The sequence below is a fragment of the Erpetoichthys calabaricus genome, chromosome 10, assembly GCF_900747795.2.
Source record: "Erpetoichthys calabaricus chromosome 10, fErpCal1.3, whole genome shotgun sequence".
In the NCBI taxonomy this organism is placed as follows: domain Eukaryota; kingdom Metazoa; phylum Chordata; class Cladistia; order Polypteriformes; family Polypteridae; genus Erpetoichthys; species Erpetoichthys calabaricus.
Genome location: NC_041403.2, coordinates 47,967,554 through 47,994,147, shown reverse-complemented (window position 1 = coordinate 47,994,147; position 26,594 = coordinate 47,967,554). Strand labels below are relative to the sequence as shown.

General features: G+C 41.4%; 1 protein-coding gene across 1 annotated transcript in view; it reads left to right on the top strand.

The window, feature by feature from the left end:
• The window catches only part of LOC114658517 (putative ferric-chelate reductase 1), a 51,188-nt gene that overhangs the window by 2,749 nt on the left and 21,845 nt on the right, over positions 1-26,594 (top strand). The window lies entirely within an intron of this gene.

Below are 26,594 nucleotides of genomic sequence, written 5' to 3'. Positions count from 1 at the left end.
AATGGGTGGGCTTCTCTGGCAGTGTCTTAAATTGGTTTGAATCCTACCTGGCAGATAGAAAATTCTTTGTTAGTTGTGGTAATTATACTTCAAAGACTCATGGTATTCTATATGGTGTTCCACAAGGCTCTATCCTGGGTCTGCTGCTCTTTTTGATTTACATGTTTCCATTAGGTCAGATTATCTCAAGGCATAATGTGAGCTACCACAGCTATGCTGATGACACACAACTGTATTTATCAATAGCGCCTGATGACCCTGACTCTCTTGATTCACTGATACAATGTCTCACTTGTGTTACCGAATGGATGAGTAGTAATTTTCTCAAACTAAATAAAGAGAAAACAGAAATTTTAGTGATTGGCAATAATGGATATAATGAGGTTATTAGAAATAAACTTGATGCATTAGGATTAAAAGTCAAGACGGAGGTAAAGAATTTGCGGTAACTATTGACTCTGACCTGAATTTTAAATCACTTATTAATCAGATTACTAGGACAGCATTTTTTCACTTAAGAAATATAGCAAAAGTTAGACCTCTTATAACATTGAAAGATGCTGAAAAATTAGTTCACGCTTTTGTTTTCAGTCGGCTAGATTACTGTAACGCTCTCCTCTTAGGACTACCCAAAAAAGACATCAATCGATTGCAACCAGTGCAGAATGCAGCTGCCTGAATCTTAACTCGGAAACAAAAATCAGAGCACATCACCCCAGTTTTGATGTCACTACACTGGTTATGTGTCATTTAGAATTGACTTTAAAATACTGCTTATGGTTTACAAAGCCTTAAATAATCTCACTCCATCTTATCCATATTACTAACCGAGAATGCTAAACCGGATGGACGCAGGGACATCCGGCCATGGGCCGTAGCCGCAAAAAGACGTACTGCGCAGGCGCCCCAAGAAATGAGGCTCCGCGAGAGGCGGACGCGACCACAGAAAAAAGGAGTGAGCACAGAAAAAAGGAGTCAAAGAAATGAGGCGCCACTACCACAGAAAAAAGGAGTCAGCACAGAAAAAAGGAGTCAAACGCAGGCGCCGCACAGCGCCGCACGAAACCCATTGCACACAAAACTAGCACACAAAAAAAAAGAAGCCGCTCGCGCCCACCTGCAAGCCACCCCCCCCCCCCCCTACAGGCACCGGACGGGACACACAAAAAGAGGACGATTCAACAAGCCCCTGGCACACAAAAAAAAAGAACCCAAAACCACCCCACCCACCCTACAAGCAACGGACGGGACACACACAAAGAGGAGGATTTAACAAGCCCCTGGCACACAAAAAGAAAGAAGACGCTCGCGCACCACCAATAATCCCCCCCCCCCCCCCCCAACCCAACCCCCCCGGCTCAGACGCCGAAAAAGCACACGGCGCCGCACGAATCCCATTGCACACAAAACAGGACCCACACGAACATGAAGATTTAACAAGCTCCTAACGCAACAAAAAAAAGAAGCCGTGACCGCCACGCCAGGCCCATTAGAGACGAGACATGGCACACGAAACGTTCACAACAACGACGAATCAGACCCACAAACACACTAACATCAATAAGAAGTGACACCCAAAGCCCCATTTCTAAAGGAACCGTCCATATTAAACATACGTCATCTCAACACCTTCACACTAGGCAGCATAGGTGGATCTCCTTACAATAAAGCACTATTAACCGTTCAACTGCAGAAAAGGCTCCATATTAACAGTGAGTGCGATCCTCCTTATTACGTATCCATATTTCGCATGCTGAGGAACAAACAAGTCATGAATACACGCTCACGGGTACAAAACGATTTGGCTCGGATAACGGGACCAAACACACGAACCCGCATGAAACAACAAAATACACGGCGGCGCATCTGCATTACATCCTACAATAGTGCATTTGATTTTGCATCTACCGGAGTAAATATCATGTCACCAAAAGGCAATGACCCATACTGCTTTCGCTTATGTGGACAAATATTACATCGCATTGGAACAGTGCACCCTGAAACAAATCAAGAACGCAAATATGCACAAATCACGTCGGCACCTACAAAGCGATTCTGAAACCGCGGAAGAAAAAATGTCTTGGCTCCAAAAACACATGTCACTCCTTATTCCAAATACCGGTCCCAATCACAGAAACATCGGTATCCACTATGACAATTCACAGTAACAATGCACGTGACATCCGTCTTGCCACACTATTAATTATAGATGACTGTACAATGGCATCCAGTCACTTACTCAACATCATTGATAAACTTCTACAAACGTTGATGAATAAGAATATTCCCTTTGCGGGAAAGGTACTTTTATTAGGAGGAGATTTTAGACAGTGCTTAACTATTACTCCACTTACAATGCGCTCAGCTATTGTTCAGTCCACCTTAAAATACGCGGACAATTGGCATTGCGTTGATGAATAATAATATTCCCTTTGGAGTAAAGGTACTTTTATTAGGAGTAGATTTTAGACAGTGCTTACCTATTGCTCCACATACCATGCACTCAGCTATTATTCAGTCCACCTTAAAATACGCGACGACATCATATAAACAACACGAGACCGAACTACAATACATATACAGGCGCGAGACCTGATTGGAGATAATACGAAGAAACGAACAGTCCGCATATTAACAGTGAGTTCGATCCTACTTATTACTTATCCATATTCCTCACGATAAAGATCAAACAAGTCATCAATTCACGATCACGGATACAAAACTAGACGGCTCGAGTAACGGGAACACAAACACGAACCCGCATCAAACAAAAAAATTCACCTCGGCGCGCTTCTAAAACCGCGGAACAAAAAATGTTACGCGAACAATTGGCTTTGCTTTATAAAGATACACTTGGTACAAAACATGCGATTTCCAGATCCCGAATATAACAATTGGTTATTACAACTAGAACATTGTACACTCACCAATACAGATGGACTTCACCCAGATATTATTACAATTCCTCAACCCTTCATCTGCAACGACTTACTTACGGAGATATTTGGAACAGCGGTCTAATTAGACCAAATGCCCCTTTTAACACAACGCACTATATTATGTCCAAAAAATATTAATGTTGATCACATTAATAACCAGGTCATTTCATTACTTTCTGGAGAGGCACGGCTCTTTCTAAGCTCTGACAAAGTTGACTCTGATGACGACAATGAACATCTGAATTTCCCCTTAGAATATTTGAACACTATTAACCCAGCCGGATTACCACAACACAGTCTTAGCCTTAAAAACGGAACAATAATCATGCTATTAAGAAACCTTAACACTAAACAGGGTTTATGCAATGGCACACGTTTAGTCGTCAACACCATGACACACAATGTTATTCAAGCAACAGTTCTTACAGGATCACATTCTAACAATACTGTTCTCATTCCTAGAATTGACCTTATGAGTTCTGACCTAGAATTACCTTTTACATTGAAACGCCGACAGTTCCCCATTAAACCTGCATTTGCCATGACCATCAACAAATCACAAGGAAGACTCATTCAAAGACAGGACACCATCTTTACTACTAATGTTGTGTACAAAGAAATATTCCAATAAACCATTACTCTGTGCCAAACACTGTATTTTTGGCTTTCTATATGCATAATCCACACCTGCACACTATTCTATATCTAATTCATACATCTCACTCTTTGTCATGCCCCAACGCCAGGGGTTGGCGAGCGAAGCGAGCAGGGGGCGGAGCCCCCTAGTATTTCAGAATGTCTTACACCTTACACTCCAAATCATCTTCAAATGAGTGTCTGCTTAGAATTCCAAGAGCTAAACTTAAAAGAAGTGGAGAGGCGGCCTTCTGCTGTTATGCACCTAAAATCTGGAATAGCTTGCCAATAGGAATTTGCCAGGCTAATACAGTGGAGCACTTTAAAATACTCCAGAAAACACATTACTTTAACATGGCTTTCTCATAGCTTCATCTTAGTTTAATCCTGATGCTCTGCATATTCAATTAATTATCATTATTATTCATGGTGGCTCCAAAATCCATGCTAACCCCTACTTTCTCTTCTGTTCTTGTTCTGGTTTTTTGCAGTGGTGATCTGCGCCACCACCACCTAATCAAAGCACCATGATGTCCCTACATTGATGGATTAAAGGCCAGAAGTCCACATGACCATCATCATCAAATTCTTCCATGAGAACCCTGAATACAATGAGGACTGATTGAGGTCATTTATGTTAGGTAGAATGCCTAGAGGGGACTGGGTGGTCTCGTGGCCTGGAACCCCTGCAGATTTTATTTTTTTCTCCAGCCGTCCGGAGTTTTTTTTTGTTTTTTCTGTCCTCCCTGGCCATCAGACCTTCCTTTTATTCTGTGTTAATTAGTGTTCCCTAATTTTAATCATTTATTTTGTCTTTTTTCTCTTTCTTCACCATGTAAAGCACTTTGAGCCACATTGTTTGTATGAAAATGTGCCATATAAATAAATGTTGTTGTTGTTGATATTTTTTTTTTTGGAAAATTTAGCTCAGTCCAAAAAACAAATTATGCATCTATTTATAGTTTTTCATTCCGGTTTAAGCTACAAGGAAGTACATTCAGTTTGCTTTTAGCTTAGCTTCTATCAGATTACAGAGACTTCAGTTTTGATCAGATTCTGTTGTGGCACCAATTCTCCCTGATTCTGGTCAGACCTGTCTTAGGCCCTTCAGCATGAGAGTTTCTGGTTTTTCATCCTTCTTCACCTTTAAGTGATCCTAATTCAGAATTTGCCTCAAGCTGGTTAAAGTCAAACCCTCCTTTCTGTCTGAGGTGACAGACTGCTCAATGTTCAAGTAACCTTACATGTCAAATCTCTTATCCTTGGTCCTATTCTGTTTCTGCCTTATGTATTTATCACCTTTTTAGTGCTTGATGTCATCCTAGGGAGTGCCCTGACTAACGTATGCTGCTAATTTCCAGTTCTTTGTTTCTACCAGTTTGGTAACCTCTCATAGTTTTAAACAGGCCAGACCATTGTCCTTTCAAAGATAAAAATCAGGTGATCCATCTGTACTAATAAAAGGCAAAGCCCTCACTGACTCACTGACTCACTCATCACTAATTCTCCAACTTCCCGTGTAGGTAGAAGGCTGAAATTTGGCAGGCTCATTCCTTACAGCTTACTTACAAAAGTTAAGCAGGTTTCATTTCGAAATTCTATGCATAATGGTCATAACGGTCGACAACGTCCGCCATGTTAAACTTTCTTATTTATGGCCCCACCTTCACGAAATTTGGTAGGTGGCTTCCCTGCGCTAACCGAAACCAATGTACACACTTATTTCGGTGGTATGACGCCACTGTCGGCCGCCATATTGAACTTTCCAACGGTCTTTTTTACTTATGGGCCCATCTTCAAGAAATTTGGTACGCTAACTGAATCCTACTTACGTACATATATACGTGAATACCTTACAAAGCCTTCTTCAAAATGTTTGCCCCAATCTATGAAATCTCCACGAAAACGACATGTCATTGTTGAGGGAGAGAGCTATCCTGACACCAAGAAATGACATGACTACGACTATAAACCACATTTTACTTCAAGAACTACCTTCACAACCGAAAACATATCAGTCTGTGGATTCAGTTGTAGAAGTGGAAGACGCGGTGCACTATCCGGTAGACTTTCTCCACACTCTGAATCCTCCAGGCACTCCTGAGCATAATCTAAGTTTGAAGGTTGGGGCACCAATAATGTTACTGAGAAACTTACAGCCACCGAAACTTTGTAACGGCACGAGACTTCAGGTCACATGTCTGTAAAAGAACCTAATTGAGGCAACTATTTTTACTGGCGGTGGCTCAGGGGAGAGCGTTTTTATTCCTCGCAACCCTGTTATACCCTCTGATCTGATTCAAACGCCTCCAATTCCCAGTAAGGCTCTGCTTCGCAATGACAATTAATAAGTCTCAGGGACAGACCCTACAAAAGGTTGCCATTGATTTGTGGCAAGATTACTTTTCACATGGCCAACTATACCTTGCATGCTCAAGAGTAAGCTCAGCGCACAGCTTGGTCATATTACAACCGGAGGGCTGAACTGACAACGTGGTATAGAAAGAGATCCTTAACAAATAATTATTGGTATTTTTTTCCTCAGTTTAAAAAGGTTTACTTTTCTTCTTAATAAAAATTTTAAAGCAGTACTTCGCCGCGGCGAAGAGCGGGTATTTTGCTAGTTATAGAATAAAAGCAAAGGAGAGGCTATTTAAATGTAGAAAATTACAGCTTGTTCTTCAGTACTATGTAAGGGCTCTAAAAACTGGATGCATTAGGATTAAAAGTCAAATCGGAGGTAAAAAGCTTAGGGGTAACCGTTGATTGTAATCTGAATTTTAAATCGCATATTAATAAGATCACTAGGACAGCATTTTTTCACCTAAGGAACATAGCAAAAGTTAGACCTCTTATATCATCGAAAGATGCAGAGAAATTAGTTCATGCGTTTGTCTTTAGTCGGCTAGATTACTGTAATGCACTCCTCTCAGGACTACCCAAAAAAGACATCAATCGTTTGCAACTAGTGCAGAATGCAGCTGCTAGAATCCTTACCAGGAAAAGAAAATCCGAACACATTTCTCCAGTTTTGATGTCACTACACTGGTTACCTGTGTCATTCAGAATTGACTTTAAAATTCTGCTTATGGTTTATAAAGCTTTAAATAATCTCGCCCCGTCTTATATATCGGAATGTCTGACACCTTATATTCCAAATCGCAACCTCAGATCCTCAACTGAGTGTCTCCTTAGAATTCCAAGAGCAAAACTTAAAAGAAGTGGTGAGGCGGCCTTCTGCTGTTATGCACCTAAAATCTGGAATAGCCTGCCAGTAGGAATTCGCCAGGCTAATACAGTGGAGCACTTTAAAAAACTACTGAAAACACATTACTTTAACATGGCCTTCTCATAACTTCACTGTAATTTAATCCTGACACTCTGTATATTCAATTCATTATAATAACTATTCATTCAAAATTTGTACTAACCACTACTCTCTCTTCTGTTTCCTTTTCCGGTGTCCTATTGGTGGTGGCTTGTGCCACCACCATCTACCCAAAGCACCATGATGTTCCAACAATGATGGATGGATTAAAAGCCAGAAGTCTGTATAACCATCAGCATCAAGTGACTCCGTGAGAACCCTAACTACAAAGAGGACTATTTCATTTATGTTAGGTAGAATGCCCAAAGGGGACTGGGCGGTCTCGTGGCCTGGAACCCCTACAGATTTTATTTTTTTCTCCAGCCTTCTGGAGTTTTTTTTTGTTTTTTCTGTCCACCCTGGCCATCGGACCTTACTCCTTTTTATGTTAACTAAGGTTGTCTTATTTTAATTTCTTATTTGTCTTTTATTCTTCTTTTCTTCATTATGTAAAGCACTTTGAGCTACTTTTTGTATGAAAATGTGCTATATAAATAAATGTTGTTGTTGTTGTTGTAAAAATGGACAGGTTGGTGTCTCATCAGCATGTCTATGGTAAATCACACTATAGTGCACATATTATGTTTCACAAAACAAGTATCTCCTTGAATATTTACAATCTGGCCTCACTAGAACCTTAAATATTTCAACAAAGTTGCTCTTATAACAGTTTTTTTAAGTGCACTCTAAAACATGAATAATTCAAACTGAAAGATCATTTAATTCAGAGTGTTAATCCTATTCACCTGTTCTTCTTTTTTGAACTTAGGCACTCACTTCCTGAATGTTGAAGGACATGAGTGGAAATCTTTTGCCACTATTTTGTCTAGTGCCTGTACCTATAAAATAAAGGCACCAAAGTGGTTCTTCTGAGCAGTACCATATGGGGACCATTTTTGGATCCAAAACAACCATCTATTTCAGGGGTCGCCAACTCCAGTCCTGGAGGACCACTGTGGCTGCAGTTTTTCATTCTAACCCTTTTCTTAGTGACCTGTTTTTGCTGCTTATTAACTTCTTTTAAATTCATTTTAATTGACTTGCTCTTGAAGACTCAGACCCCTTAATTGTTTCTTTTTCCTTAATTAGCAGCCAAACAATAATAAGATACAAAATGAACCAAAACAGGACCAGCAAACTGTGGCCATCATACAATATCTGAGAATAAGGAAAGGTGAAGGTCTCAGGAATGTTGATCTGCTCAGGTCCACAAAACATTTGAACAGTGCTCTTAAAAAGGAGAAAACCAACAATTTCAGAAATGTCTGCTGTTGCACCATGAGAGCAGCAACAAGCCATGGAATTAAAGAACGGGTTTAATTAACGAGAATCAGTGCCTAACTAAGCAACTAGTTGGAGTGAAATTGGTTGGAGTTTGAGGCCCTGACTTAGTTGGTCTTCTGTTGGCTCACTCACTTCACGTTTCATTTCTGTTTGGGTGCCATTTAAGGAAAGAAATGAAGCAATTCAGAGGAACGGTGAAGAAATTCAGGGGAACAAATCTTTAAACAAGTCAACTAAAATTAATTCAAAAGAAGTTAAGTAGCAGCAAAAACAGGTCAGTAATTAAGAAAAGTGTTAGAATGAAAACCTACAGTCACCGTGGTCCTCCAGGACTGGAGTTGGCAATCCCTGATCTATATGAAGGCTCCAGAAAGAATCTTTATTTATTTAGATCCATAACAGGTTTCAAAAAATATCATGAATATATGATAATAGATACCAATGGGTTCATAATTTTAGATGGACTTAATAGCACAGGCTAAATTGAGGTTTTCTTGATCTGTTGTATCCTGCTAGGTAGCCTGCTATACATTAAAGATTTCTGTTTCACATATTAGAAAGCTTTTTAAAACCCAAAGAGCCACTTTCATATGCAAAGAACCCTTCCCAGAATGTAATAGTTCTTTATCAAAAAATGGTTCTACAAGGGACCACACAGCCGAATAAACTGCCATTGCAAAACCATTATTATTAAGAGTTAGCTGTGGACCATCAGGGGGTGTACCAGCCACCCTACCCAACACAGACAGACGTGAGACGCAAGTTCTATCCAGCACACACCTTTATTTTAAGTGGGGGAGCACTTTCCCTTTGCTCCCCACTACAGAGCACAGTACATAAGCACAAGCAATACCACAGTCCTTTCATCTCTCTCTCCGTCTGCCGCCTATACTCCTCTCCCAGCAAGCTTCGTCTTCCTCCTCCCGACTCTGGCTCCTCGAATGGAGTGAGGCGGCCCCTTTTATAGGGCAGTGCTCCAGGTGCTCTCAGATCCTTTTCCGGCAGAACTTCCAGGTGTGGTGGAGGTTCTGCAACCCAGGGCTCAGAAACTGTCCAGGAGCCCCCTGGTGGAGGCCACGGGCCCCAGCAGGGTTGAGCTTCTAAGCTCCAAACCTGTGGACCCGCTGTGAGCCAGGGGATTTTCCCTCTTGTTTTCTGGGGGAGGTATTGTCCTGAATATGCCTTCTCCCCCTGTCCTTCCATCAGAGGGGCGTCTCAGCTGGGCAAGGGCCACAGCCATCCGCCACATAGCCTAGTTCCTTTTTTCCAACTGTATTTCTCCTAAGGTTCCTGGATGCCATTGGCAACTTTTCATGACACACTTAGTTTCTGCTTCCATATGTGCTACAACAGAGAGGTGAAAGTATGGTCAGTGATTGGATTAACTCCATGTCATCACGCAGATGACAAAAATTGAATTCAATGTATTGTTGTTCATAAGAAAAAATTCAAAACTTTTTTTAACTATTTGAATCCATTTTTTTTGTGGAATCCTTGCTTTTTGTGTGAAATCTAGCCAAGTGTGCTAGACTAGGGAACAAAGTGCAATGGCTTATGGACATTTGGTCTGATGACAGTGTTTATTTGACATGATCTATAACAAGAAAGTCTGTGGTTGAATGTACAAGATGGTGGAAACAGGTGTTGCATGTGGTGAAGATGGTGACCAGAAACAATAATCAAAACAAAAGAATGAATAGGCGTAAGCAGAACAAGTACCATCCCGGTACTTTCCTCTGTATGATTGGAAATAATATAATATAATCAACGGATAAAGAATGTCCCCAACTTCCAATGGAAAAATGCCTAGAATTAGAATATCGACTCTATTCACATTCCAGGAATTAGCAGAAAAGTGTTTGTTTTCAATACTAATTAAAATAAGACCCTGGTAGTGATTTGATATTAAAGTGGTTAGAGGTGCAGCACCACAGCTGCAGTTGCATGGGCTCAGATTCCTGCCCAGTCTTTCTCGGTCTGGAGTCATGAAATTCTCCTTATCTGTGTGTGGGATTTTCTCATTAATGCTTCAGTGTTCATTCCACATTCCAAAGATAGGCAAGTTTTGTTACCAGGTACTTTTAAACTGGCACAGTAAGAGTGAATGTGGATGTGTGAGAGAGTTTTTTTCCTGCCGTGGACTGACGCTCCACCAAGGGATTGTTCTGGCTTTTTGCTTAAGGGCCCTTTTGATTTTTGTAATTACAAATAATCTATGTGGAAATCATTTTTAATCCTTCCATGGTCTGCACAATGGCCCTCATTTCTGTTCAAATAACAACAAGCTACATGAACATTGAGAGAATTTGTCATCAAAAAAGATCCTAATAAGACATTGCCCTTCATTAACTGTTTAATAAAACTTTTTACCTAGATTTTATCACTTCTAGTTTTGCATTCAAGGGAGTGGCTTTTAGTTTTTTGTGGGCTTTTTTTATCTATTTCATGATCTTTTTTTGAGTTGTGATGCCAAGATAATGTGAAAGGACATGTAAACTAAATATGTGACAAGGTGAGGAACTACAGCCGATGATCACACAAACACTCCTTGCTGCAGCCTGTAGAACTGTTCTGCCATCTGCTGTGAGGACAGTTGCTGAATTCAGCAGCATCAGCTATGCAAAAAACTAAGATTGGGATTGTGTTTCTGAACTCACTATCAGCTCTGAGGATGACTGAGACTGGGAGTGTGCATCACCGACATTAGTCCGCCCCAAACATCAAGCCCTGCCCCATTCAGTGGGCTGTAGTGAAGTGCATATGGAATGACTACTAGGTGTTACTGCCTGCAGTGTGCATTTGAAAATTATCCCAGATCCTTTCTTAAAGTGGGGAAGCATTTTGTATATTTGCATAGCACCACTGTTTTCTGGTTTAATACTGAAGTAATGTATTAGAGTAAAAGTGGCCACTTGCATTTGAAAATACAGGGAAGCAGAAGTGAAAGAAGATAGAAAATGTTATACTCAAGTAAAGCAGAAATATTCTCAAAATATACCCAAGTACAACAATGTACTTTATTGCTACAGAACATCGGAATTCCTTCTGGTGTTATTATCATTCCAAATGGGCATTTTCAACCATTTCGATTCATATTTTTCCTTTTGAAAATTCAGTGTTTGTGAATTCACATAACTTTTACTGATTAGCGAGGATGTAACTGAAAATTCTGAAAGTTTGGTGAGATTTTGGTTGAAATGGAAGATGTTTGAACTAGACCAAGTGCAACAGCAAATACTTAATAGTAAAATGTAGTATTATAAAATCTGTCTAGTTCATTATTTTATTAATTGATATTTCATTGTATACTATTAAAAACCTTGGTGTTAAGCCTGAGCATGATTTTGGCATGGAACGCTATGTAAATAGAGTTCCCCCCAACGCGTCAGGCTCAGGTGACCTGCACTTCACAACTAATACTCTTAGGACAGTATTCTGCTGCCATCTAATGGATAAAATAAAATTTGTATGCATTTTGCCACTGTAAGGTAACCTAGCAATATTCATGGTAGGGTGAAGCCTTCCATCAAAACACTGTAAAGCCAGTTTTAGAAAAAATTAAACTGAACAGTTAGTTAAATCGTCTGATAGATAGATAGATAGATAGATAGATAGATAGATAGATAGATAGATAGATAGATAGATAGATAGATAGATAGATAGATAGATAGATAGATAGATAGTGATTACAATGTGAATTGATTATCGAACATTCCATGTTGAAACTGATGCATATTGCACTGTACAACCGAACTGTCATGCCTGGAGAATTTGATCGCCTGAAGGTTCACTGTGGCGCAAGTAGGTATGTAGCTAAAAGGCAAAATGATTACAAAGAAGTAGAAGGACAAGAAAGACATTAGCCCCCTAAGCACTGTTCAGATAGCAGCAACTGTCATTTGTGTCAGGGGAAATGAAGAACTCAATAACCCTGCTCTTTGGTAGCCTACAATAACACAAGGGGTGTGTCCGTTGTGGAGTTCAGGCACTGAAATTCTACCCTTTCATGAGGAACAACAAAAAAAATTATAAGAAAAGTGCAGAATGAAACACACTACTACTGTCCCAGATGCAAAATCAGGTGGTTTGTTGATCACTGTCTCAAAATATATCTGTTTCATTGTGAAAAAGTGTCTACAAAAGGCACTTTAACCTCTGAAATTCTGTTTATATTGATAGACAAGTTAATACTGAAAATACCTAAACTGTTAGCTTTGATTCATACTTACATCCTGCAGATCTTACCTATTCAACATTCACTCAGCACAGATAAGCTCAAATACAAAGCAACAATACAGTATCTCAACACTGGTTGAGGCTGTAACCTCAATTTCGATACCTTACCAGGGGTTAGAAACCCTGTGATCTACATAAGGCATCCCTGCCTGGATTTGCTTACGTGTCAATCCATCTTCAAATGTCTTCCTCTGAAATGTTTGCACCTCAGAATACCCTAGGAAAGTCCAGGAACTGCTGCTGCTCCTGTCAAGGTTTTTGAAACCTAATGGCTACCTTGATTAGCCTAGGGCTAATCTCTACCCCTGACAGTACATAACCTAAATGGACACTGTTTGGTTCTTTAACAATCATTGGTCATTGCTAAATGTCCATAAACAACAGGACAACTTCAGAAAAGCTATATTTCAATCATTACTTATGTTTATTTGAAGGACAAACCAGGTGCAAAGGTTACATATGAAAACATATAACCTGAACGATTCAGCTCAGGGGCACACAGCAAGCTTTGGATCAGGTGGCTGGAGCTTTAGTTGTTGCAGTTTTTGTTTTCATAAACCAGGTGTAGTGCCTGGGAGTGGAGGTGCGGTCTGTAGATGCAAAGTCTGACCAAGTTGTCTTCTCTTCTTTTTGCCAGTTGTTTCTCTCTCTGTCTCTCTTCCACCTTTTTCTTTTAAAATTCTTTGAATTTATACTGTCATGCTGGCTTCCTTATGCAAAATAATGCATCAGTCAAAAAACTGGGACAACTAATATGTTCCCATGGCCTGGTTGATTATTAATTAAGTTATTTTTGAAACATGTCCATTTTAGAGTCCCAAGCCTTCATTTCACATATTCTTACAAGCATACACACATGGTTACTTTATCAAAACTTAAACATATACATTCTATTAAACAATGACACTCTTTAAAAATGTATACTTATTTTGCAAGAATTCCTGTCTATGTGTACTTTCTATACACCCCAGAATTTAACAACAACAACAACAACATTTATTTATATAGCACATTTTCATACAAAAAGTAGCTCAAAGTGCTTTACATAATGAAGAAAAGAAAAATAAAAGACAAAATAAGAAATTAAAATAAGGCAACATTAGTTGACATAGAAAAGGAGTAAGGTCCGATGGCCACAGTGGACAGAAAAAACAAAAAAAAAACCTCCAGAAAGCTGGAGAAAAAAAAAAAATCTGCAGGGATTCCAGGCCACAAGACCGTCCATTCCCCTCTGGGCATTCTACCTAACATAAATGAAATAGTCCTCTTTGTAGTTAGGGTTCTCACGGAGTCACTTGATGCTGATGGTCATACAGACTTCTGGCTTTTAATCCATCCATCATTTTTGGAACATCATGGTACTTAGAGTAGCGCCACCACCAAAAGGACACCGGAAAAGGAAACAGAAGAGAGAGTAGGGATTAGTACAGATTTTAGAGCCACCATGAATAGTTATTATAATGAATTGGATATACAGAGTATCAGGATTTAAATTACAGTGAAGTTATGAGAAGGCCATGTTAAAGTAATGTGTTTTCAGCAGTTTTTTAAAATGCTCCACTGTATTAGCCTGGCGAATTCCTATTGGCAGGCTATTCCAGATTTTAGGTGCATAACAGCAGAAGGCCGCCTCACCACTTCTTTTAAGTTTTGCTCTTGGAATTCTAAGCAGACACTCATTTGAGGATCTAAGGTTACGATTTGGAATATAAGGTGTCAGACATTCCGATATATAAGATGAAGCAAGATTATTTAAGGCTTTATAAACCATAAGCAAAATTTTAAAGTCAATCCTGAATGACACAGGTAACCAGTGTAGTGACATCAAAACTGGAGAGATGTGCTCGGATTTTCTTTTCCTGGTTAGGATTCTAGCAGCTGCATTCTGCACTAGTTGCAAACGATTTATGTCTTTTTTGGGTAGTCCTGAGAGGAGTGCGTTACAGTAATCTAGTCGACTGAATTCAAACGCGTGAACTAATTTCTCCGCATCTTTCAATGATATAAGAGGTCTAACTTTTGCTATGTTTCTTAAGTGAAAAAATGCTGTCCTAGTGATCTGATTAATATGCGATTTAAAATTTAGATTACAGTCAACAGTTACCCCTAAGCTTTTTACCTCCATTTTAACTTTTAATCCTAATGCTTTCACTTTATTTCTAATAGCCTCAGTGTATCCATTATTGCCAATTACTAAGATTTCAGTTTTCTCTTTATTTAACTTGAGAAAGTTACTATTCATCCATTCTGAAATACAAGTCAGACATTGTGTTAGTGAATCAAGAGATTCGGGGTCATCAGGCGCTATTCATAAATACAGCTGTGTGTCATCAGCATAGCTGTGGTAGCTCACGTTGTGCCCTGAGATAATCTGACCTAATGGAAGCATGTAGATTGAGAAGAGCAGCAGACCCAGGATAGAGCCTTGTGGAACACCATATAGGATATCATGTGTCTTTGAGTTGTAATTACCACAACTAACAAATACTTTTCTCCCTGCTAGGTAGGATTCAAACCAATTTAAGATACTGCCAGAGAGGCCCACCCACTGTCTAAGGTGATTCTTAAGAATATTATGATCAATGGTGTCAAATGCGGCACTCAGATCTAAGAGGATGAGAACAGATAAATGGCCTCTGTCTGCATTTACCCGCAAATCATTTACTACTTTAATGAGTGCAGTTTCTGTGCTGTGATTTGTTCTAAAACCTGACTGAAATTTATCAAGAATAGCATGTTTATTAAGGTACTCATTTAACTGCATAATGACTGCCTTCCCAAATTTGGAAATCTAACTCATGAAAATTAAAGATGTAATGAGGTCTTTTATACCTGCCTGCCATTTCAGTTACAGAACATTTCCCACATGAGCTCTGAGCCCACATGTTAAGAATTATTATCTAAATAATTCTAAAATAAAAACACACTGAAATTAAATACACAAATGAAATATTATGAGTCATATTTAACATGCTGCAAAAGCACAGTTTCCCAACAGCATTACAATATCACCTGAAGTACATGTTCTAAACACCCCGGAACAACCAGGACAGATACACACTCAAGTAATGATCAATAGGACTTGAAAGAACCATCTATTAGCTCATTCCTGACAGGGACCCAGACTAACTCCTGGTACACTACAAAATAATAATATGTTAAATTCCATCCATTTTCCAAACTGCTTTCTCCAGTTCAGGGTTGCAGGGGATAGAGTGACTGGAGCCCATCCCTTCTGCATCAAGTGTAAAGCAGGAAATGACAACAATGTTAAATTACACCAATCCATTGCAAGGCACACTAACACCTGCAGCAGATCAATGAGAGGTGAGAGGAAAGCTAGAAGGTCTCAAGAAAGGCCAGAGAGACATGAGAAGAGCAGGCAAACTCCATGCAGATTTAAACTGTCCTACTGGAGGTGTGAGGCAGCAGCACTAACTGTTGAGCAACTTAATAATATTACACTTTCAGATTTTCTCAAATTTTTATAAAAAAGATAATCAACTTTAACTTTATACAGTAGTTACAAAGATGCCATAGTACATTTTAAAATGTCATATGTCAAACTCTGTACAGTACATAAGCATTTGTTTTGCTATAATTTACTTTTATGGAACAAATTAAAACCATTAGTGTTAATGAAGGGGAAAACTATTTCAATTGCAAAAAAAAAGGAAAACTGCTTAAAGACACAACATTTCAGCTTCTGTTATACCTCATGGAGGTTGTACCTGAAAATGGCTGAAACATCACATCTCTAACCTTCTTATTTTTTTTTTATCAGTGTAGGATTCATTTTTAGTTAGTTTTTCTGTGTTCCAATTACATCGGATAACAGCCCCATTGGTGTACAGTTTTAATAATGTGAAGTGACTTCAACTCCATTAATTTTATATTTGTCTTAATTATGAGTTGATCTTAAAAAAGACAGCAGTCAGGTCAGTTAATTTTTTTATGATGATCTTCAATGCCTACAGTCTCAGAATGATGTAAAATGTCAGTCAGTCATCATCCAACCCGCTATATCCTAACACAGGGTCACGGGGGTCTGCTGGAGCCAATCCCAGCCAGCCCACCGCAGGGCACACACACACACCCACACACCAAGAACACACTAGGGACAATATAGGATTGCCAATGCACCTACCCTGCATGTCTTTGGACTGTGGGAGGAAACCCACACAGACACGGGGAGAACATGAAAACTCCACGCAGGGAGGACCGGGGAAGCAAACCCAGGTCTTCTTACTGCAAGGCAGCAACACTATCACTACGCCACCATGCCGCCCGATGTAAAATGTTTACAGCTAAAATACAAATCAACGGTTTTACAAGTCACATAATGCACACACAAAAAGATAGAGACTAGGATAAAAATACAGTAGAATAGAGCAATTTCCAAATGATTAACAAGCATTTTGATAGAATACTGTTATATCCATTAAAATGATCTTTGTCTTGTTCACAAAAGAGGAGAGGAAAACAAAAAAATCCAGTCAGCAGCATCCCTGAAGAAGATGAAATGCTAGGGAGTCCACAGTTACGTACTGACTGTCACACTGACATAATTCAGTATCACACAAAGTTCAAGAGGGCGAGACCAACTGGCCACACACATCGTCCTGGACAGTCTAGAGCTGAGGCCTGTGCTGGGTTGTCTAATACAAAAATTAAATCCTTTCATCCTTGGATCGTAAGGCTCCTAGTATCGTTGGTGTCTTGCTCATGAGAAGGACTAACAGCTTGATAGTGGAGCAGTGGCAGCAAGTGCCACAGCAGGATAGCAAGTAGAGAAACAGAAAAGTAACCATATACAAAGTGACCCAAGACATCTTGTCCTGTAATTGGCCACAAAATAAATGAGAGTTGGAACTGTGAAATTTACCTCTACTAAAAAAAAAAAACAAAGGTTTATAAGTCTAAAGTCACGTTTCAATACACCTAACATGATTCAGCACAAACGTGACATTTTGCATATTTTGTATTGAAACATAACCTACAATTGAACTGCATACTGCCTGGGTTGGAGATCATTAAAATGTCACTAGTATTTTGTAATCCACTCTTAGTTGATAAGTTTCCTGTTTCACACCAATGACTTCAAGAAAATATAATTATAAAGTAAACTGATCAGAAAGTAAAAAAACTGATGTTTCTTGCGCAGTTTAAATAAATAGTAAGCTTGTACAGTGTCTTGTGAAAGTATTCATCCCCCCTTGGTATTTGTCCTGTTTTGTCGCATTACAATCTGGAATTAAAATTGATTTTTATGGGGGTTAGCAGCATTTGCTTTACACAACATGCATACCACTTTGAAGGTACATAATATTTTTATTGTCACACAAACACTAATTAAGACAAAAAGAAAGAAATCATGAGTGTGCATAGGTTTTCACCCCCTCAAAATTAATACTTTGTAGAGCCACCTTTTGCTGCAATTACAGTTGCAAGTCCCTCGGAGCAGGAATGTCAAACTTCAGGCCTGGAGGGCCGCAGTGGCTGCAGGTTTTCATTCTGACCCTTTTCCTAATCAGTGACCAGTTTCCACTGCTAATTAACTCCTTTTCCCTTTATTTTAATAGCCCTGTTTTTAAGGATTCAGTCCTCTGAATTGATTCGTTTCTTCATGAAATGGCAGCTAAACAGAAATGAGACATGCAATGAGCCAACAGATGAGCAGCTAAACTGGGATTTCAAACTCCAACCAATTTCACTCCAACCAATCTATTAATGAGAAGCTGATTCTTGCTGTTAATTAAGCCCATTATTTAATTTTTGTGGCCTGTTGCTGCTCTCATTCTACCACAGCAGACATTTCCAAAACTGTTGATTTTCTGCTCGTCAAAATGTTTTGGTGACCTGAGAGATCAGCCTTACAGAGACCTTCACTTTTCTTTATTTTCAGATATTGTGTAACGGGCAGGTGAGCTGGTCATGTGGCGGCTCATTTTGTGTCTTATTGTTTGGCTGCTAATTAAAAAAAAAAAGACAACTAAGGGGCCTGAGTCAAGTTAATTAAAACTAAAGCAAAAGAAGTTAATTATCAGCAAAAACTGGTCACTAATGAAGAAGATGGTTAGAATGAAAACCCGCAGCCACTGCAGCCCTCCAGGATTGGAGTTAGACACCCATGCCTTGAAGAATGTCTCTATTAGTTTAACACATCTTGCCACTGGGATTTTCGTCCATTCCTCAAGGGAAAACTGTTGTAACTAATTCAAGTTTGATGGTTTAAGTTGGAGTGCAACAATCTTTAAGTCATGCTACACATTCTCAGTTGGATTGAGGTCTTGGCTTTGACTAAGCCATTCTAAGATATTTAAATGTTTCCCTTTTAACCACTCCAATGTAGCTTTAGCAGTATGTTTAGTGTCATTGTCCGGTGGAAGGCGAACCTTCATCCCAGTCTCAAATCTGTGGCAGACTTTCACAGGTTTTCCTCAAAAACTGCCCTGTACTTAGTGCCATCCATCTTTCCTTTAATCCTGACCAATTTTCCTGTCCCTGTCAATGGAAAACACCTCTACAGCATGATGCTACTGGTCTCTGGGTTATGAGAAGTGCTGTGTTTGCCCCACATAAGGTATTTACCGTGATGCTCAAAAAGTTCATTTGTAGCCTCACCTGACCAGAGAACCTTCTTACATGTTCTTGGAGGGTTCACCGTATGCTGTTGGTCAAACTTCAGACATGTTTTCATATTTTTTCTTTAAGCAATGGCTTTTTTTATGGCCCCACTTCCATAAATGTCTAATCTATGGAGTGTGCAGCTTAAAGTGGTACTATGGATAGATACTCCCATCTCCGCTGTGGATCTTTTCAGCTCCTTAAATGTTATCCTTGGTGTCTTTGTTGAATGCCCACCTTGTCAGTCTGTGGGTTTTGGTGGGTGGTCCAACCTTGATCTATACTTCTCCACAACTTTGTCTCTGACCTGTTTGAAATGCTACTTGGTCTTGATTTTGCTTGATCTGCACACAGATGGACCCCAATCAACAAATTATGTGACTTCTGAGGTTTTTCAGTTTTTACTTGTTTGAGGTATTTTAATTCTAGATTGTAATCTGACAAAACATGACATACACTAAGCAGAATGAATATTTTTGTAGGGCGCTGGAGATGACATCACCCTCTCATCTAACCAGTTGGTAATTTCCATCCTGTAGCCTAAGGTGAGGCAGACCGTGATTGACATGCCCTCATATTTTTGATGCCAAACTATAAGTAGCAGATTGACGTTACAAAAAACGTGCTTTCTCTTTTTTTGTACCTGAGAAGAAATACCTATGACTACATTAAGCAACTCTTTGCCGAAATGGAATTTAATTTAACATGATTATGTAATACAGGCAAAATATAAAAATGAAGTGGTGACAGCCTAGAGCTATGCTGATTAACAAGCTGGAGTTACGCAAATTAATATAGGGTGTCTAAGTGACTAGTGTAGTTACTGCACAGCTCCAGCACCTGCATTCAACTTGTAAAGTTGTGTGATTTGTTTGGTTATTCCATTTTAAATACTTATTTGTTATGGTTGATTGGTAACACTTAACTCAGCCTAAGTTTCAGTATGGCCTTCAAAAAATGGGCATGCTGTCCTTGACTGCATCCTGCTTTGCATCTAATGTTGCTGAATCAGGTTCTCACAACCTCATGGCAGTAAAAGTAGCTTCACAAATGTACTGATGCTTTCATTTTGTTTGCACAGGAATGCATTAATAGTCACATTGGATAAAGCCTTATATTTTAATGGACCCTTTCATTTTAGAAGGGTGACTCTTCATGCCTTCGAAGCCGCTTAATGATGCATTGGACCCCTCAAATATTTACAACCCTTGCTTGAACTGCACTAAGAAGTTAAAATTCAAAATGATTCTTGTTACATTATTCAGTTTTACATGTCCTACTACAACTACTATTAACTACACACTTGACTATCCCTATTCTGACCCCATTTATTCCATTACCAGGACTCATGGAGCCAATACTGGCAGCATGAACTACAAGACAGAAGGCAATCCTGAACACTGCATTAGTGCAGTACAGTATTCTATTACTCTCACCCAGATCAGGATAATTTAACCTAACATTTACATATTTGGGATATGGAGAAAGGTGAACTACTCAGAGAAAACCACAAAGGCAGTCATCTGGCTGTGAGGCAGAAGCACTAACCACTGAACCACCAACACTTAGTGTACACAATCAGCACATACATGCCTCATTTCAATGAATTCTTATATTTTTCAATATTATATTTTTTACTAATTAAAATTATTTTTCATAACAGTAAGAGTAAAAACAGGTAATATATAGACTGCTTAAACAACAGTTATATACAGTATATTATATATAAATACAATGTTAATACCTTTAAATATTTTGTTTTCCTATAATAAGAGATAATTTTACAGTAATAAACAATTAATTTTGTTTTTTTTAATTACTTTACATAATGTTAATAAGAATTGTTTATTAAAAACAAATAAAATCAACAAAAGTACTTCAGATGGGATTCAGGCCAGGATGCCACTAACTTGTTACCATACATGCTTTTCTGCTAACACAGTAAACTGGGACTAAGATTTTCTCTTTCTAACTGTTAGATTTTAAACTGTGGTTGTCTCGGATTCCTTCATAATTAAATTAACTTTTCAGTAATAGAACATTTCTGGACCCTTGGGCTATGAGACTGAAAGAACTAATGAAAACTGTTTTTTATTAAGTTGTCCACAAAGAATTAAGTATTTCATGTCAGTTAGTCAGTATGTCAATCTGGGACACTTGTAACTAACCGGGGGTGCTCCAGCTCCCCAAACACCCAACACAAGCAGGCACGGACTCAGGTGTAAAAGGCTAAATAGTCTTTATTCATGGAAAGCTGCTTTTTTATCAAGCATTTCACACCACAACCACAGTCATACACAATAAGCACAATTACTGTATCAGCACAATAAAGCACTCTTTTCTTCCTTCTTTCTCTACCAGTAAGCCCATGATTCTCGAAAGAATCGCAAATCCAAGAATGGCAATCACTTTCTGTTCCCAAACACATTTGTACGAAAGCGGTTTCTTTGTGTGGGCGCCTTCGTTCATTGTGTTTATCCATACGGGTTCGTTTAATGACATCCTTGCTTGTGATGTTTCTGAAGCGCGTTGTAGGCGCCTCCATGTATTGTTTTAATCCATGTGGTCTCGTCTTTGTTGTTCTGTGGCTGTGTCGTTAGGTAGAAGTCGTGTACTGTTAGGAATCATAATCCAGCTCGAACGTAAACATCAACTATGTATTGTTGAGTTAGCTTTCCTGTATTGATTAATGGATTAAACTCGTGTCTTACTGAGAGTCTGTAGGAAAAATATTCTTTCATTGATACACGTGATCTTTTCTGTGCTTGATTTTTTTTATACCTTGGCGGTCCGATCCTCGGCTACAGAAGCTGGCTCTTGGGACATGGAATTTCACCTCTCTGAAGGGGAAGGAGCCTGAGCTTGTGCGCGAGGTTGAGAAGTTCCAGCAAGATATAGTCGGGCTCACCTCGACACACAGCTTGGACTCTGGAACCAATCTCCTTGAGAGGGGCTGGACTCTGTACCACTCTGGAGTTGCCCGCGGTGAGAGGCGCCGAGCTGGTGTGGGCATACTTATTGCCCCCCGACTTGGAGCCTGTACATTGGGGTTTACCCCGGTGGACGAGAGGGTAGCCTCCCTCCGCCTTCGGGTGGGGGGACGGGTCCTAACTGTTGTTTGTGTGTATGCACCAAACAGCAGTTCAGAGTACCCACCCTTTTTGGAGTCCCTGGAGGGGGTGCTAGAGGGCATACCTTCTGGGGACTCCCTCGTACTGCTGGGAGACTTCAATGCTCACGTGGGCAATGACAGTGAGACCTTGAAGGGCGTGATTGGGAGAAATGGCCCCCCCGATCTGAACCAGAGTGGTGTTTTGTTATTGGACTTCTGTGCTCGTCACGGATTGTCCATAACAAACACCATGTTCAAGCATAGGGGTGTTCATATGTGCACTTGGCACCAGGACAGCCTAGGCCTCAGTTCGATGATCGACTTTGTGGTTGTGTCGTCGGACTTGCGGCCGCATGTCTTGGACACTCAGGTGAAGAGAGGGGCGGAGCTGTCAACTGATCACCACCTGGTGGTGAGTTGGCTCCGATGGTGGGGGAGGATGCCGGTCAGGCCTGGTAGGCCCAAACGTGTTGTGAGGGTCTGCTGGGAACGTCTGGCAGAGCCCCCGTCAGAAGTAGCTTCAACTCCCACCTCCGGCAGAACTTTGACCATGTCCCGAGGGAGGTGGGGGACATTGAGTCCGAATGGGCCATGTTCCGTGCCTCTATTGTTGAGGCGGCTGACCGGAGCTGTGGCCATAAGGTAGTCGGTGCCTGTCGTGGCGGCAGTCCCCAAACCCGTTGGTGGACACCGGCGGTGAGGGATGCCGTCAAGCTGAAGAAGGAGTCCTACCGGTCCCTTTTGTCCTGTGGGACTCTGGAGGCAGCTGATAGGTACCGGCAGGCCAAGCGGAATGTGGCTTCGGTGGTTGCTGAGGCAAAAACTCGGGCGTGGGAGGAGTTTGGGGAGGCCATGGAGAACAACTTTCGGACGGCTTCGAGGAGAGGGGGAAGCAGTGCAGTGTCAACACTGTGTACAGTGGGGATGGTGCGCTGCTGACCTCGACTCGGGACGTCGTGGGTTGGTGGGGGGAGTACTTCGAAGACCTCCTCAATCCCACTAACATGCCTTCCAATGAGGAAGCAGAGCCTGGGGACTTGGAGGTGGGTTCCCCCATCTCTGGGACTGAGGTCACCGAGGTGGTCAAAAAACTCCTTGGTGGCAGGGCCCCGGGGGTGGATGAGATACGCCTGGATTTCCTCAAGGCTCTGGATGTTGTAGGGCTGTCTTGGTTGACACGTCTCTGCAACATCGCATGGACATCAGGGACAGTGCCTCTGGATTGGCAGACCGGGGTGGTGGTCCAACTCTTTAAGAAGGGCACCGGAGGGTGTGTTCCAACTACAGAGGAATCACACTCCTCAGCCTCCCTGGAAAAGTCTATTCGGGGGTTTCGGAGAGGTGTGTCCGTTTGACTGTCGAACCTCGGATTCAGGAGGAACAGTGTGGTTTTCGTCCTGGTCGTGGAACAGTGGACCAGCTCTACACCCTTAGCAGGGTCCTGGAGGGTACATGGGAGTTTGCCCAACCAGTCTACATGTGTTTTGTGGACTTGGAAAAGGCGTTCGACCGTGTCCCTCGGGGAATCCTGTGGGGGGTACTCTGAGAGTATGGGGTACCGGACACCTTGATAAGAGCTGTTCGGTCCCTGTACGATCGGTGTCAGAGCTTGGTCCGCATTGCTGGCACAAAGTAGAACCCTTTTCCAGTGAGAGTTGGACTCCGCCAGGGCTGCTTTTTGTCACCGATTCTGTTCATAACTTTTATGGACAGAATTTCTAGGCGCAGCCAGGGTGTTGAGGGGGGCCTTCTTGGTGGACTCAGGATTGGGTCACTGCTTTTTGCAGATGATGTTGTCCTGTTTGCTTCATCAGGCCGTGATCTTCAGCTCTCTCTGGATCGGTTCACAGCTGAGTGTGAAGCGGCTGGGATGGGAATCAGCACCTCCAAATCCGAGACCATGGTCCTCAGCCGGAAAAGGGTGGAGTGCCCTCTCAGGGTTGGGAGCGAGATCCTGCCCCAAGTGGAGGAGTTCAAGTATCTCAGGGTCTTGTTCACGAGTGAGGGAAGAATGGAGTGTGAGTTCGACAGGCGGATCGGTGCGGAGTCTGCAGTGATGCGGGCTCTGCATCGGTCTGTCATGGTGAAAAAGGAGCTGAGCCGTAAGGCAAAGCTCTCAATTTACCAGTTGATCTATGTTCCTACCCTCACCTATGGTCATGAGCTATGGGTAGTGACCGAAAGAACGAGATCGCGAATACAAGCGGCTGAAATGAGTTTTCTCCGCAGGGTGTCTGGGCTCTCCTTTAAAGATAGGATGAGAAGCTCAGTCATCCGGGTGGGGCTCAGAGTAGAGCCGCTGCTCCTCCGCATCGAGAGGAGTCAGATGAGGTGGCTCGGGCATCTGATCAGGATGCCTCCTGGACGCCTCCCTGGTGAGGTGTTCTGGGCACGTCCAACCGGGAGGAGGCCCCGGGGAAGACCCAGGACACGCTGGAGGGACTATGTCTCCTGGCTGGCCTGGGAATGCCTCGGGATTCTCCCGGAAGAGCTAGAAGAAGGGGCCGGGGAGAGGGAGGTCTGGGCATCTCTGCTCAAGCTGCTGCCCCCCGCGACCCGACCTCGGATAAGCGGAAGAGGATGGATGAATGTTATTCAAAAGCTTCCGTAAATATTCAGGATATTCATCCAAAGGAGGCAGCTTAACCTGACCTTTTTGACAACAACGTGTAAACTCATCAGTTGTACTGGCAGTTTTTTCTTCAAGGAAGTTAAGTGAATGACAATGACTGCAAATGACACTCATTAATCCCAATGAATTTTCATGAACAGTAGACTCATTATAGAATGCGTTCTCAGCTACCTGACGGAATTGTTCAGTGTCTGTCCGTCGTTCCTGTCTTTGGCTTTTTCTTTGTTGGAATACTGAACGTCTTAAACCTTTTAAACGACTTTGTAGCCTTTCTGCAGTTTATTTTTGGATCCGTGCCTCTCTTGCATCTGGTGTTGCAGAAGCGCGTTGTAGGCGCCTTCGTTCATTGTTTTTATCCATACGGGCTCGGTTTTGTATTTGTAATCGTTGAGCTCTTTGTTTTTGGAGCCGTGACTCCTTTGCTTGTGCTGTTTCAGAGGCGCGTTGTAGGCGCCTTCATTCATTGCTTTTATCCATACGGGCTCGGTTTTGTATTTGTAATCGTTGAGCTCTTTGTTTTTGGAGCCATGACTCCTTTGCTTGTGCTGTTTCAGAGGCGCGTTGTAGGCGCCTTCGTTCATTGTTTTTATTCTTTCGGGCTCGTTTTTGTATTTCCGTTAGTTGAGCTGTTTCTTTTTGGAGCCGTGACTTCTTTGCTTCTGGTGTTTGTGAAGCGCGTTGTAGGAGCCTCCGTTGATTGTTTTTATCCATGCGGTCTCATTTTTATTTCTCTGTGGCTGTGTCGTTAGGTACAACTCTTACTTTTAATACTGAATTTCTGTTATGGCACAGTGGATTAGAGCAGGTTTAGTTCACAGGTTGTGTTGTTTGGGCGCCACCTACTGACTCTGGGAAGCCGCTGGGTTTGACTCTGAGGAGCAGTGCGCATGCGGTGCGTCCACCGTCCGTGCATAAATTTAAACTGTGGTTTAGTAATATAGATCACTGCCTCCTCCACTTATCCTCTCAAGCTTTGTCCACCTTCCACCCAACTCTGGTTGGTGTGAGGCAGGCAGCTCTGTTTATCTAGTCCCCGGGGGTGCTTCTGGTGATATGACATTGCAGCTCTGAAGCATTTCTGGGTGAGGTTGGAGCCCCATGGAATAGGGACTCCCAAATCCTGCAGCTCCCCCTGGTGGCTCCCATGGGGCCCAACATGACTTCCCCCCATGGACTACAATACCCAGCATGCCTTGTGGGCACCCATGTGGGGATCAGAGCCTGAGCTCGCTACCATCTAGCATCCTGGGGGAGACAAAGCTCTGTATAAGCTTTCTTTCCCTGTCCTTCCATCGCAAGGGCGTATATAAAGTGAGATTTCCGAGACTCTGACAACCCCCCAGATACGCAGTGCACTAAAACTCTGTTAATGCACGCAGGCCTTGGTCATCCGCTGCCAGCGCAACTGCAAGCTTCCAGGCTCACCATGTAACGTATATGTACATACATACATACACTCATACAAACACACACTGAACAAATTCTTAGTAAGTCTAAACCAATAATAGGTAAGGTCTATTTTTACTCTGAAGCCAGCTTCAATTCTTTGTGGCATGGATTCCACAAGATGCTGGAAACATTCTTTTGAGATGTTGGTCTATGTTGACATAATACAATTTCTGCACAATTGTCAGCTCAACATTTATTCTGTGAGTTTCTCATTCTACCACATTGTAAAGGTGTTCCATTGTATTAAAATCTGGAGACTGGAAAAGGCACCAAAAACACTAAATGCATTGTCATGTTCATTAAACCAATCGG